The 12,837-nt window shown below is 41.9% G+C and overlaps 1 long non-coding RNA gene across 1 annotated transcript in view; it reads right to left on the bottom strand.

Moving 5' to 3' along the window:
* Nucleotides 1-12,297, bottom strand: part of LOC144807791 (uncharacterized) — a 67,524-nt gene extending 55,227 nt beyond the window's left edge. Inside the window, exon 1 of the long non-coding RNA XR_013606448.1 lies at nucleotides 12,163-12,297. This is a non-coding gene — a long non-coding RNA (uncharacterized LOC144807791). The remainder of the gene's footprint in view (nucleotides 1-12,162) is intronic.
* Nucleotides 12,298-12,837: the final 540 nt, after the last annotated feature.

The following is a 12,837-nucleotide window of genomic DNA, read 5'->3' as shown; positions in this document are numbered from 1 at the left end:
CGCGCCACTTCCTTTGACGCAGATGAACATTGCAATGTATTACAGAATCTACAAAAGACCAGAGACAGTCTTGCAAAGGAACATTTGCCCTCCACGTCGGATGATGCGTTGCAGATCCCGGTAGTTGGCTGGCTACCCCAAGTTGGAGAACTGGTTCGGGAGAAGATCGATAACAAGAAAGAATTTGGTCCTTCCTATCGAGCTCCGGTTCCAGTCCTTGGAGTGAAAGGCACAAGAACTGTCATTTTACCTCCACTTCCTGGACGTAAGGAAAACAGGTTTATTTCAATTGACAATGTCAAGATACACAGAGTGGCCGATTCTTCTTAGCATGACACCGGCTGTTTCCTGTCCTTCCATTGTGAGGAATTCAGTTATGCCCACTGCTTCTAATATTGAACCTGAAGTGGCCATCGAATTACCTGCTGTTTCCAGTCCGTTATTAAATAATTTACCCGGAACTAACATTGATGAGATAGACTATACCTACCCCACTGATTTGTCCATGCCTGACCTGCAAGCTCGTTTAGCCACGGAATCCAGATTTTCATTTGACTCTGCTTCCCTTGCCTCGACGAAACCCTCTCGAATTGCAGTTTATGCTAGCCTGTGTAAAAAACATTTTTTGATACCCCCTTGGACTTACATTTGGCTGGTCCTTTTTTCAGTTTACCTTTTTATGTCAATTGGTTTTGTGTTTTATTTTTTTCGAATTATGAATGGACACTATGTCGAGGAGAGAACTTGCATTACTCATTTAAATGGAACTTTGGCCCCACTTTCCTCTTCACATTCTACACACAGATTAAAAAGAGACTTGACTTTGGTTAACATCACAGCATGGCCTGTCCTTGATGGAATCGTGTGGGATGCAGTTCGGTTTCAGATTCATGGCCCAACGGAAGTCGTTAATGTCCCTAATGTACTTAGAGTGAATATGGGGGATGTGGTGAAACAAAACATTCGTTCTGATGACTGGGATGTCAAAGCTGTAGAAAGTTTATTTTCTGATTTGCAATACTATGCTGCATTTGATGCTGAGGATTTATATTTAGAATCTGCTAATTATGGTGAATTATTCTGTTACCAACATTATGGCAATCACTTCTTACACAAAACATCATCCAGAAGGGATGCTGTTAACTTTACTCAGTGGGAACATTGCCCAGCGCCTCATCAGGGGAGTTCTGAAACATTTCTGAGAAAGTATACTTACTTCACTGACTTTAATCAGTCCAATCCCGAGTCCTTTTATTTTAAGTTTCGAAAAATGCCAATGTCCAAGGTTAGACTTACCGATACTAAATTGTTGTATTCCAAGTCCTTCCTTGATCAATTAGTTACTGGAGGCTATGAGTTATGGAAGGATACGATAGACCTTAAATCAGTTTGGGGTTCAAAGGCCTGGCAGGTACAAGGCACTGAGGCTTTGCACCGTGCATGTCTCATCCCGAATCATATGCTGTTTCTGAATGAAACAATTTCCCAGACCACATGCTTTGGATTGGCTACTTCTAAAAAATTAAACGCTCCTTCTTTCCCGGAGTTAGAGGAATATGATGGTTGGAGTAATTTTACTCAGTTATCCATTAGAGAATTACAGACTCTACTTCTTAATTCCTCCTTTAACATTTCCAGTGTGAATCCTAAGGGTTGGCTGCTTTGGCACCGTAGTGCTGATTCTTGCCAACATAGATTTTTGAATTTAACTGACGGTTTTAAAACTGTTAGATCTGATCCCCGTTTTGACTTAGGTCATACTGTCACATCGTATTCTGTAGGCAAATTGTGTCAAAACTGGCTGAAACATTCAACTTTACCTGCGGTTAAGAATCACCTTTCTAAACTAAATGCAGACGTGGACTTGAATGATTTCATTAAAGGCCCGGCTAGTGGCAGGTCGAAAAGGTGGTTATATGGGGTTTACAATGAAATTTGGAAGCTATCACAGATTGAGGCTGCTACACGCCTTAGGGCCATTGATCAAGCAAATCTTGAGAAAGTGCTTGCAGTTGTTGACAATAGCATTAATGTGCTTTCCTCTAGAATTTACACATTGGATAATATTGTGTCGTCAGTCGTCGATATTATACATGATGAAGTGTCAGTATTATACCATGGTCAAAATCAATTACGATCAATCATGCAGTTTGCATGGACCCTTCAAACACTGAAAATGGGTATAGTTCCCTGGGGGTACATGAACGTTTCTTCTTTATTTGCACCGTTTAATTTGACTGACAAACAACGCTTACTTTCAATGCGTGATGCTTCCTTTTCTATGTTACATATTGAAAGGTTAGAATCTTTACCTTTTTCCGTGGCTGAAGCCACTGCTGCAACGTGGCTTATCCACGGTTTAATAACGCTGCCTTTTGCTTTATATAAGTTTTCAAATTGCATGAAATATGTACCCATAGGTCGTTATGAACTTTTAGGTAGCGGTTTCCTTCATGAAGTCTGGTCACTCCCATACACATACAGATGTTTTAAGGATGACCAGGAAGTTTATCTGACAGGGGAGGAGTGCACTGAGACGCCAGATCATTCTTTAATGTGTAGACATATACAGTTACACGGTTCATGCAACAAGGACCGACCGAATATGGCTTGCGTTTTACAGGGCACGCCAGTTCCTGCTATCATCCCCACGTTTAAATTATTAGAGAATGGTAGTTATTTAATGCTCAATAATGAGGACTGTTGTGGGTTAATTAAAGGTATTCCTTTCATAGTAACAGTAAGTGAGCGGGTTTTTTGCTGCAGAAATGTGCTTTATCCTCCCACACGTGAACATAAGGAGTCTTCCATCTGGCCACAGATACCGACCTTGGGAGCAGAATTCAGCGGCATGGCAAGAATAAGGGCTCTTTTGTCCCAGAAAGAGGTGGCCTTGAGCTCGGCCCGTGAAACTTTCGTGCTTCACATTGCAAACACCCGTACAGAGGTTCAGGCTCTTTTGAATACTGATTTGCCTTTGCATTTCGGAGCGATGGTTCGAACTATCTTTAACGCATCCTCCACAAAAGGCCTTGCACATTTTTTTAAAGTTGTTAGCAGTGGTCTCGTGACTTCCTTTGAAAAGATTTTTGGAGTCATCCCTGCTTTCTTCCATTCTATTTTTTCATCCTTGTTTGGAGGGTTCCCTTTTTTACTTGCATTAGCAGCTGGCGCGCTAGTGGTTTTTTGTCTCTTTAAATATGGATGTCCATCCTGTGCAAGACCCCGCGCAACAGCTACTGACGCGGTTTCGCAACCGCATGCTTGAATATTATGGCACACTGCCGTTGGCGACATTGAGCACGGCATATGGATTATCTTTTCGATTCTCCTACTTCACCTGTGTCCAGCCTGTATTTCACTGCCTGACCTGTGATTTCCAGTGGGCCATTGATTTGTGTCTCTGCGGACCGGTTTCTCCTGACGTCGATTTTAATCAACTGATGAGTCCTATCATTGCTCACGAGTTGGTTTGTTCTGACGAGAGGATTATGGCCTTAGCAGTGGCGCATGGACTAATTGGTCCCTGGGATGTGTTGTCGGCAGCACGGAATTTCTTGGAGCTGAGTTTTCTTGAAAACCCACCGAGCTGTCCTCTGATGGTTATAGAGGATCCGGTGCTGGAGGAACACGTATGTTCCTTTCATCTTTTAAATTGGATGGCTGAACTGTTTTCGGATGAGGACAGTGACTTCATATTGGAGGCTGTTGCTACTTATTTTTCATATACAGTTTTGTCATAGACACTGCTTCGAATTGACTTGCTGATTTATAGCATTTCGTTGACTTATTTGTCATGAATTTTTAATTTTTCTTGCCTATTGGCTTGAGCCACATTATATTTTTGGGCTATTTTTTAGCATTACCTTTTTGATCTTTAGTTTCAATTCATGCTCGTTTACTGTTGAGTTCTGCTCTCATGAGATGGCACTTCTGTTATCATATTTAGTCCGTTCTCGGATCATGGGGGGGTGTCATATAGCTCCTGTATATCCTTATATCGTGTTAAGTTAGCATAGGTACATTTGAGGTTTAAACGCCATTTTTCTTTCTTGCAACTTCTGCACACGACACTTAATTGTTGACTTAGCTTTCAACCTAGTAGTTTGCCGTGGTGTATGTGAGAATAATATGTTATTGCTCTGATATCAGCTTTGCTTAATAAACTATGTCTGCACGAAGAGTGCTGAAGTTTCAGGAACAACACGATATGGAATTGTTATGAGGTCTGATCTCCACGCCTTCATAGTCATAACACAAGTGCAGCCTTTGCCAACTCTGGCTTCAGGCGGGATTGATATTGCTTTGCACGAGGCACATAGAACACACTTGATGCGGTGCACATGCAGAGAGAGCTGGTGTATGCTGATGTGATTCCTTCATGCTAGGACACTAAGGTATGGGCCCGCCCTGAAACAACCCAAAGAGACCTTCTTAGCTAATAATATAATATATGTGTTAGGGAGGGTGAGATATAAGTGTTGTTAACTCTTATTCATTACAGTATGTTAACATGCTGTCACCATTCGCTTTTTATGTCTTAGTAACTATGCTGATAATTTTGCTACTGATAATAAGTATACTTGTATTATCTAAGATACTGCGCCTGAGAAGACGGCATTAGTAAATAAACATTTCAAATGCACATGTGTCTTCTTTACTCCATGTTCTGGTTTGTAATGATAATAAAACGAAAGAGTGTTCATGAGTCCCACGTACCCTGAGGTACTGTAAGTTCATGTTCTGGTTTGTCTAAACATTGGGAGTTTGATATGTCCAATGAGACACTGTAGCTAGCTCGGTAAGGGGTGAGTTGGTTGCTAAGGTGAGTTTTGGGACACCCTAATTTGCCGAGGTTCCACTCCTCTGTGCACAGTTCTGTGTGAGAACAGAAACCCTGCGACACTATTGCCCAGAGTCGCAGAGTGTGACCCTGTGAGTTGAGTAGGCACCGGAGCGAGAATTGTCAAGTCCGTGGAATTTTTGAGCCCGAGACCCGCCGAGGCGGGGAATCGAACCCTGGTCCACGGCTGATCTCAGCTTCCGGGTCTGCCGCCTCTAACCACTGAGCCACACTTCTCCACTTCTCCAGAAGTGCGCATTCGTTTTCTAACTCTTCATTTGGAAGAACTGCGGGCATATTATCAAGAACGGCGATAGAATTATCGCTAAAGCGGCGATAATGGGCTTGATAATATGTCCTTGTGAATTCCCATAGCAGCCCACGTTCTGGTGTTAACCTGGGCTTCTATGGGAATTCACAAGGGCATATTATCAAGCCCATTTGTTCTCCTAAAGTGGCGATAATTTTATCGCCGTTCTTGATAATATGCCCCCTGATTTTCAATAAGAAAAACTCAAAACCAGCGAAATTAAAATTCTCCCAATTTGGCAAACAGATTGCAAAGGTTTTATGAGATGATTGGTTTTGTGTATTTCTATCCAGCCATTGTTTGAGAAAAAGACAGAAAAAGGGGCAAGAGTATAAACATTGGATATAGCCATCACCTCGATAAAAAGCAGAAGGATATTTTATGCAGAACAGGTCATCTCATTGTCTGATTGTTTTCCAGCTGATCACAAAGAAAGAAAAGTGACTTGCTAGAAGGCAAGCTGCCAATCTGTTTTCCTCACAGTTTTTCAAGGACAACAGACGATCACAAAGAAACAAGGGAAACAACATGGTGTTATTTAAAATTAAAATACTAGGTAGGCATGGACCCATACCCGTTCTTACTCAAGTTTGTCAGCAAATAAAACTGAACCCCTTAGCCTGCTAACAGAAAAGGTAGCACACTAACCCCTAATGTACACCTGTCATTTTAATCTTTTTTTTGTAACAAAATACACTGCGGCACTCTTAATTTCCACGACTCATATTTATAACTCTGCACAAATAGGATGAATTCTCAAAACAAGTAATAACTTACTGTCAAGTTCAAGGAGTTAAAATGTGTTTTTAGCAAAAGCTAAATGTCAATGTCCTTATATATATATAAATAGGAAATAAGTAAAGTCCTACTGGCGTGGAAGAAATGTTGCATTTTCTGAATGAACTACTTATAGCTCAGGTTCTCAGATGTTTGCTAGTCCATTCTTAGGTGCTATCCTGTTTGCTTTAAACAAAAAACGCAGGAGGTGACCTCAGGAAAAGGCTGTGCACACTGCTAGGAATAATTCATTTCCAGTTTGATATTTCCAAAATAAATGACTGTGGGATAAGATTGGATGAGTTCTCAGTATTCGCCTCTCTAGGGAAAGGAAGAGCAGAGTCAATGTGTTATCTGGGTCTGACGCACAGGAAACCTATTCAGCAGCTATACCTGATAACATAAACTTGACCTTGTCCATTTATATCAGTGACATTGATTAATGAGAGTACAAATAATAAGCTTTTTCAAAATAAATTCATTTTGTGAAATACACATATGTATTATTTTGGATTGCATTAAAGTTACAGTTAAAAGATAAGCATTGTTAGAGACGTTGAATGGCATGGAGCCACACGCCATGTTTTTCTGTGCTATGTCGCCTAAAATGGTGCTAAACACGCAACAAATGTTCTTTAGAAAATCTCCAAATTCAAAACCTAAATGTAGTCAACAGTTTGCTGATCTCCTTCATCACCAGATTGAAAGATTGATTAAATATGCAAGCCCATTAGAACTGGCATCCTTGGAGGGGGGGGGGGCTCTCCCCCTTACTCTTCAATCCTCCTGTTTTTGCTGACTCGATTTGCTGGCTTTAGGACTCTGCACACATTACCACTGCTAACTAGTGCTGAGGTGCTTGTGCTCTTCCCATTAAACATTGTAGATCCGGCTTACACCCTAGTGTAATATTTGATTTAATTTTAAATCCCTAGTGAAGTGGTACTACATGCGCCCGATGACATGCAGCCCTGATTGTGCCATCGACTTAAGTAGCCCATTAAACATAGCACAGGTCTACTACTGCAGCCTGTGTGCGCAGTTTTAAACTGCCATTTCAACCTGGCAAAAGAAGCCTTTTGCCAGGCCAAAACCTACCTTTTTAATACATATAGGTAATCCCTAGGGTAGGCCCTGAACAGCCCATGAAGCAGGGTTAGCGCATTAAAAAAGCTGGACATGTACTTTTAAGTGTTGCATGTCTTAGCAGGAAAAAAACTCCTCAATTCGTTTTTCACTAATGCAAGATCTACCTTTCCCATAGGATAACATTGTTACATGTAATAAGCTATAACTTTCAATTGGAAGCAAGTAGACAGCTCGAGTTTGGCCTCTAAAGAATTGTAATTAAAACCCCCCTTTAATGGTAACATCAGATTTTTAATCACAATTCTGAAAATGCCACTTTTACAAAGTTGTCATCTTATTATCCTAACCGTTGGAGCCCTCAATTATGAAAAGTGACGCACGCTGCGTGAAAACAGCGATGCATCACTTTTCATTGCGCCCTCCTTGCGACATGCTGGATGCATCATATTTACAGTATAATGCATCATGTTGCAAGGAGTTACAGATACGTCTGTATTTCTGACATACTTGTAGGCGCAAAAATGATGCACTTCTGGAGTGTGTCACGAAAGTGACGCACCTCCATCAATGGGTCATTTCACATGGGCAAGTTCCATTACATATGTGCCGGCTTTCAGTCGTATGCCGGCTGTGAGGCAGGCGTAATATATTGACGCATTTGGGTCCTTGAAGTGACGCAGTGAAATCTAATGGACACATTGCTTCTTGAGTTAAGCCTGACAGTCCTGTGTACAGCTACAAGACGGTTGAGCCCAGGTTATTTTGGTGTTTGCTTGTGCCTTACCCTGAAAAGTATTGTGATTCCTGCTTGAGTAGGGGTTCAACCCTCCCCCAACCAGTAGCCCAATTTCTTACAATGCCCTATATCATAATTCAAATCCCACACCTGAGACGAACTGCAGTGACAGAAGAAATTTGAATATTTGTCTGCAAACTGATTGGTGATCACTAAAAGGTCCTTTTGCTATGTATAAAATGTCATTCTGACTTTCATTTGGGAACTGAACAAAGTGCAGTCCCTGAGTTTCACAAATCTAAATCGTGACTCCACGTTTGATATAGCTGGTAATATTCCCTTATTTATGTGTACTAAACATTCAAAATGATCTTTTAGTCACAGAAATTATATTTTATGTGTGAAATGTATTGCCAAGTAGCAGCATGTGGTAATCAGTTGCAACCTATATGGCCCCAGAATGCAAGGGTGTCTAAATACAATGATAGCTTTGTATGTAGTAGTGAGGAGGATATACATACTGACGAGACAGCAGAAGAGAAGAAGGAGACAGGAAAGGAGTTTTTAGAAAAACCTATTTATTTTTGATCAGACAGATGAGATTTGTTTTAAATGTATATTAATTTGTCAGGTAATATTAGAACTCATTGATGAGTTGCACCCAGAGACATGAAGAAGCATGCTCAGATGCCAGACCACGTGGATACTTGTACAATATTGCACTTACTACACCTCCTGGCCTTCAGTAGCCACCGGGGTCTCATAGCTGCAGTTGGTGGGGTGCTGCAATATGCTTTAGGAAAGGTTTTTCAAACTTTCCTTAAAGCCGTGGTTTGGTGAATTAACTACAGCACTGTGTTACCTTAAATCCCTTAGGAAATACAGAATATCAAAATACAATTCAATAGGAATGCACAATTTCCCAAGGAAATTGACTGTATTTATGAAACACATATACCAACAAGCTACCATCTGCAAGAGAGTTTCTATGCCATAAACATAAAAATAAAAAATCACTCAATGAACTGGTAGAGGATTATGCAGTGTCTGATCACAGACCTTGTTGCCTGTTTTCCAGGCTCCACCCACAACTCTTAACCAGTTTCAAGCATAATTGGATATACAACTGCCAAGCAAGAGGACACGTTGATAATGCCTTTTTCTGGTATATGAAAATGTGAAAATCCTATGTTTGATACTCATATTTCTCATACATATACATATGAGAGCTAAATGCTTTTCTGTTGTAGGTGACAGTGCATATATATACCCTCTGTCCATAGCTACTCCCACCATAACTAAGGTCCACCATCCCAATTGAGCACAGATACAACAAAGCACACAAGAGAACACGATCTGCTATTAAGCACACCTTTGAAAGGAAGATTTATATACAGCCATAAGAGTGGACTTCAATACAACCCAGAAACATCCTGGCAAATAATAGCCCAATGTGCTATGCTACACAGAATTGCTACATGGAAAGGTGTACAAACATTGCCTGAAGATCCTGAGTCAAATGATGATGACCGCCCCCTCCTTCACCGCACGGACAAGATGCAGCAGGCTCTCCTTCACCGCATGGACAACAAGCAGAAGTCGCAGAAGAAGGAAACACACAGGCATCCCAAACAATTACATTTAAGGTAATTGTTTCTCTTGAATCAAAATAACTAAGTAGACATTGAAACAGATGCGTTGGTTTCAAAATGTGTTCATGTTTTTTCATGTTTACCACAAAAACAAAACATATAATAAATGCAAGTCCTGGCATATATACGAGCTTTCGAGATTCTTACTTAAACTCCAACTGAGACAATGTCGCTTAACAAGCTATTTGCTGAAATCACTACTTTGTCTCAATTAGCTGATTTAGGGATTCTAAACAATAGGTATTCTATCCCGAACTTAATCTACCCCTTATCATTGAAGACACTTCTCCCAAGCATGCAAACTATAGGACTACCCAATTAACAACATTAATTTCAACACACAGTCACTGGCGAAACACCAATTAGAAATGTTTCATCTGTTAGACTCTGTAAAGCCGGACGTGCTACTACAAACAAAAACCTGGCTTTCCCCTGAGTCCTACCCCAATATACTACATACCTCAGGCTAATCAGTCCACAGGCAAGATGGATGAAGGCGTGGCTGCTATTATGCATAAGGACTTGAAGTTCACTACCCAAACCGCCTTGGACATCACTTCTGTCGAGAGTTTGATCATCAAAGTTGACTCTATCCTTACTCCCTTAATCTGCATGCTGGTCTGTAGACTCCCTCATCATATGCCACATTCCCCCCACTCTCTGGGGGAACAAATATCCCACCTGGTAATCAACCATGCTAACATTTTGCTAATTGGAGATTTCAACTATTGGGCTAATGACGAGACTGGTGGCCCAAGATCCCTGGAACTAAAATAATTATTGAATTGGCTGAAATTTGAATGGCATCTGACATCCCATCTCATAGAAAAGGACATACCCTCGACCAAGTCTGGATCTCTAACTTTACTGTGCCTACTAATGGCCAGCCCCTGTACTTGGTCCAATCATTTCTTAATAATGTTTATCCTTAGTAATTTGGCCTTTGCCAAACTTCCAGCCAGTGTGGTTCTACTGGCTAAGAACTGGATTCATATAAACATTTATGCTTTCTGCAAGTCCCTAGCGACCGCTCTGCCTACGAAATGCTCTAACATCAACAAAATGAAGAAAACATCACTGCATGGCTAGCAGACGCCAGCAGCTTTTATACTCCTCCTAGGAAAGTCAGGATGGCCTGGTGCCACGATCGATTCAGAGAGATGGTTCTCGGAAGACCTTAAACTAGCAAAACTAGCTCTACGCTGTACTGAACGCAATTCGAGAAGAAATTACTCTCCAGCCACAAAGGATCTCTACCAGGACCAACTAAAGCAATATAAAAATTCCATCTTACAAACTAAGGCTACCTACTTTTCTGGCAAGATTTTGAACTCAACCAACAAATCTAAAAATATATTTGCTATTGTTTCTGAGCTATCTAATCCTGACCAATGACACAAAAAATACCCCTGACTCTTTTTGTAATATGCTTAATTCTTTCTTTAATAACAAAATATTTGCCATTAAAGCTAGTATTCTTTCAAGTTCATTTCCTGGTAACCAACTGGTCACAGCCAGGAACCCACACTTTTTGATTGAACTACCTATTATAAGTAGGGCTCCTTGTTTTATGGTATTTATTTTGTTGCCATTTCCGCCTGTATTTATCCATATTAATTTTTTGGGCATTTTTTCTGTATTCATCCACATTTATTTTTGCCACAAGAAAAAAGACGACGCTACAGCTAGTATTTTTCCACATTTATTTAAATTGACAATGCACACATGCGCTCGGTTGTTATTGGTCAACTCCCTCTTCTTAAGGACTGGCAACAAGAAAACGCAGTGTTCACAATTGCAGGGACATGTACAGGTTGGAGACAGGGGTGACAGCAGCAGTGTTCTACATGAGCGAGAGCAAGAGTAAAGAGGAGAAATAAAAACAAGAGAGGAGAGAGCTAAAATAGAAGAAAAGGAGGAGGGCAAATCAGAGACAAAGAGAAAGCAGACATGATGTGAAGAAGGGAGCAATAAGAAGAGAAAAGATAGAAGGAAAGGATGTAGAGGACCGGACAGAGAACAAGCATTGGCATAGCCAATAGGTCTCGCCTTTGGGACCTTATAAGTGTTTAGCAATGCAGTACATTATCTCCCAGTGGCATGCCCACACACTATGAGCCTTAAATAATATAGCACCACAGACCTCTGAAGAGCACCAAGAGGTATGTTTTTGCCTCCCTCTGCTCCAATTATACAACTGCCAACATCGGACTTCGAAGGCAACATCGGAGGACTCAGGATGTGAAATAAGTAACTATGAAATGTACGTAGAAAGAAAAGCGTGTGTTCTTCAGAGAAGCTCCTAGAAGCAAGTCGAGAGGCATCCAAGTGTCAGCACCAGCACTGCATCAACATGCAACACCGAGTCCAAGTAAACAAAATGACCTAACTCTGTGTAGATATATGGAGAAGCATAAAGCAATGGGCCAGGTACCACCCAAAGTCTGCAAATTATTTTTTTATTTCCTTTATTTGTAGAGCGGACAGTCACCTAACAGGCATCCTGGCGCTGGCAGACTCAGAGAACAGTATAACAGGTGCCTAAAGAGAGCACCAGCCATGCTTCGGCACTGTGTCTGCACAGACACCGAGCATCAGCCGTCCTTCGGTACAGTGTCTACCAGGCCCGGACTGGCAACGCCGGGCACCGGGCAATCCCCCGGTGGGCTGCCAGGGGTGGGGGCCGGTTTTTTGGCCGGGGGCCGGTTTTGCTGCTGGGTGGGGGCGATTTTTTTTTACACTGTCACTTACTTACTGTTTGCTCTGTACTGTCTCTGCTGCATCTGCTGCGTGACTGCATCTCCCTCGCTCGGTGCGAGGAAAAAAGCACAACTTAAGAATGTATTTAATCTGCTGACTGCTGGTCAGTGCTGGTCAGTGCTGGATAAATAATTATTTATTGGAGGCGGAGCAGTGCCATTTTCGGAGGTGGGTGGGGTCACGCACGGCGCGCTGAAGTCTCCACTGCCGCGTCTGCGCGGCCTGCTCCTAGTCGCAGACTCGTTCACCCACATTAGGGGGGTGGGGCGGGCACAGCTGTTAGTGGTGAGGTGACACATGCGCATTGGGGGCTCGCGCAATAAAAAGTGCGCGTGAACCCCTGATTCCAAAACCCAGCAGAGACTGAGGCCTTGACGAGAGGCCCTCTGTCGCCACCCGTGATTTAATTATTTCTAGCCCCCCTAGCCTAGGCCTGGCCCCCGCCTGCCCCGAATGTCTGCCAATGCTGCCCGCCGCCAGGTGAGTGTTGTTTTTGCATTTTTTCTAATTGCATTTGTAATCAGATGATGCACAGCAGTAGGAGCGGGGCTCAACGGGTAGGGATCGACCTGGTATTCTCTGATTGTCGTGTTCACCGAGCTCAGGTTTGTATATGTAAGTTACATAACGTAACGGAGCAAAAGAAGAATCTGGATATTACTTTTACTCT

Source organism: Lissotriton helveticus, chromosome 1_2 (genome assembly GCF_964261635.1).
Source record: "Lissotriton helveticus chromosome 1_2, aLisHel1.1, whole genome shotgun sequence".
NCBI lineage: Eukaryota > Metazoa > Chordata > Amphibia > Caudata > Salamandridae > Lissotriton > Lissotriton helveticus.
Note: the sequence above shows the minus strand (reverse complement) of the source record. Positions and strands in the feature narration are given on the sequence as shown.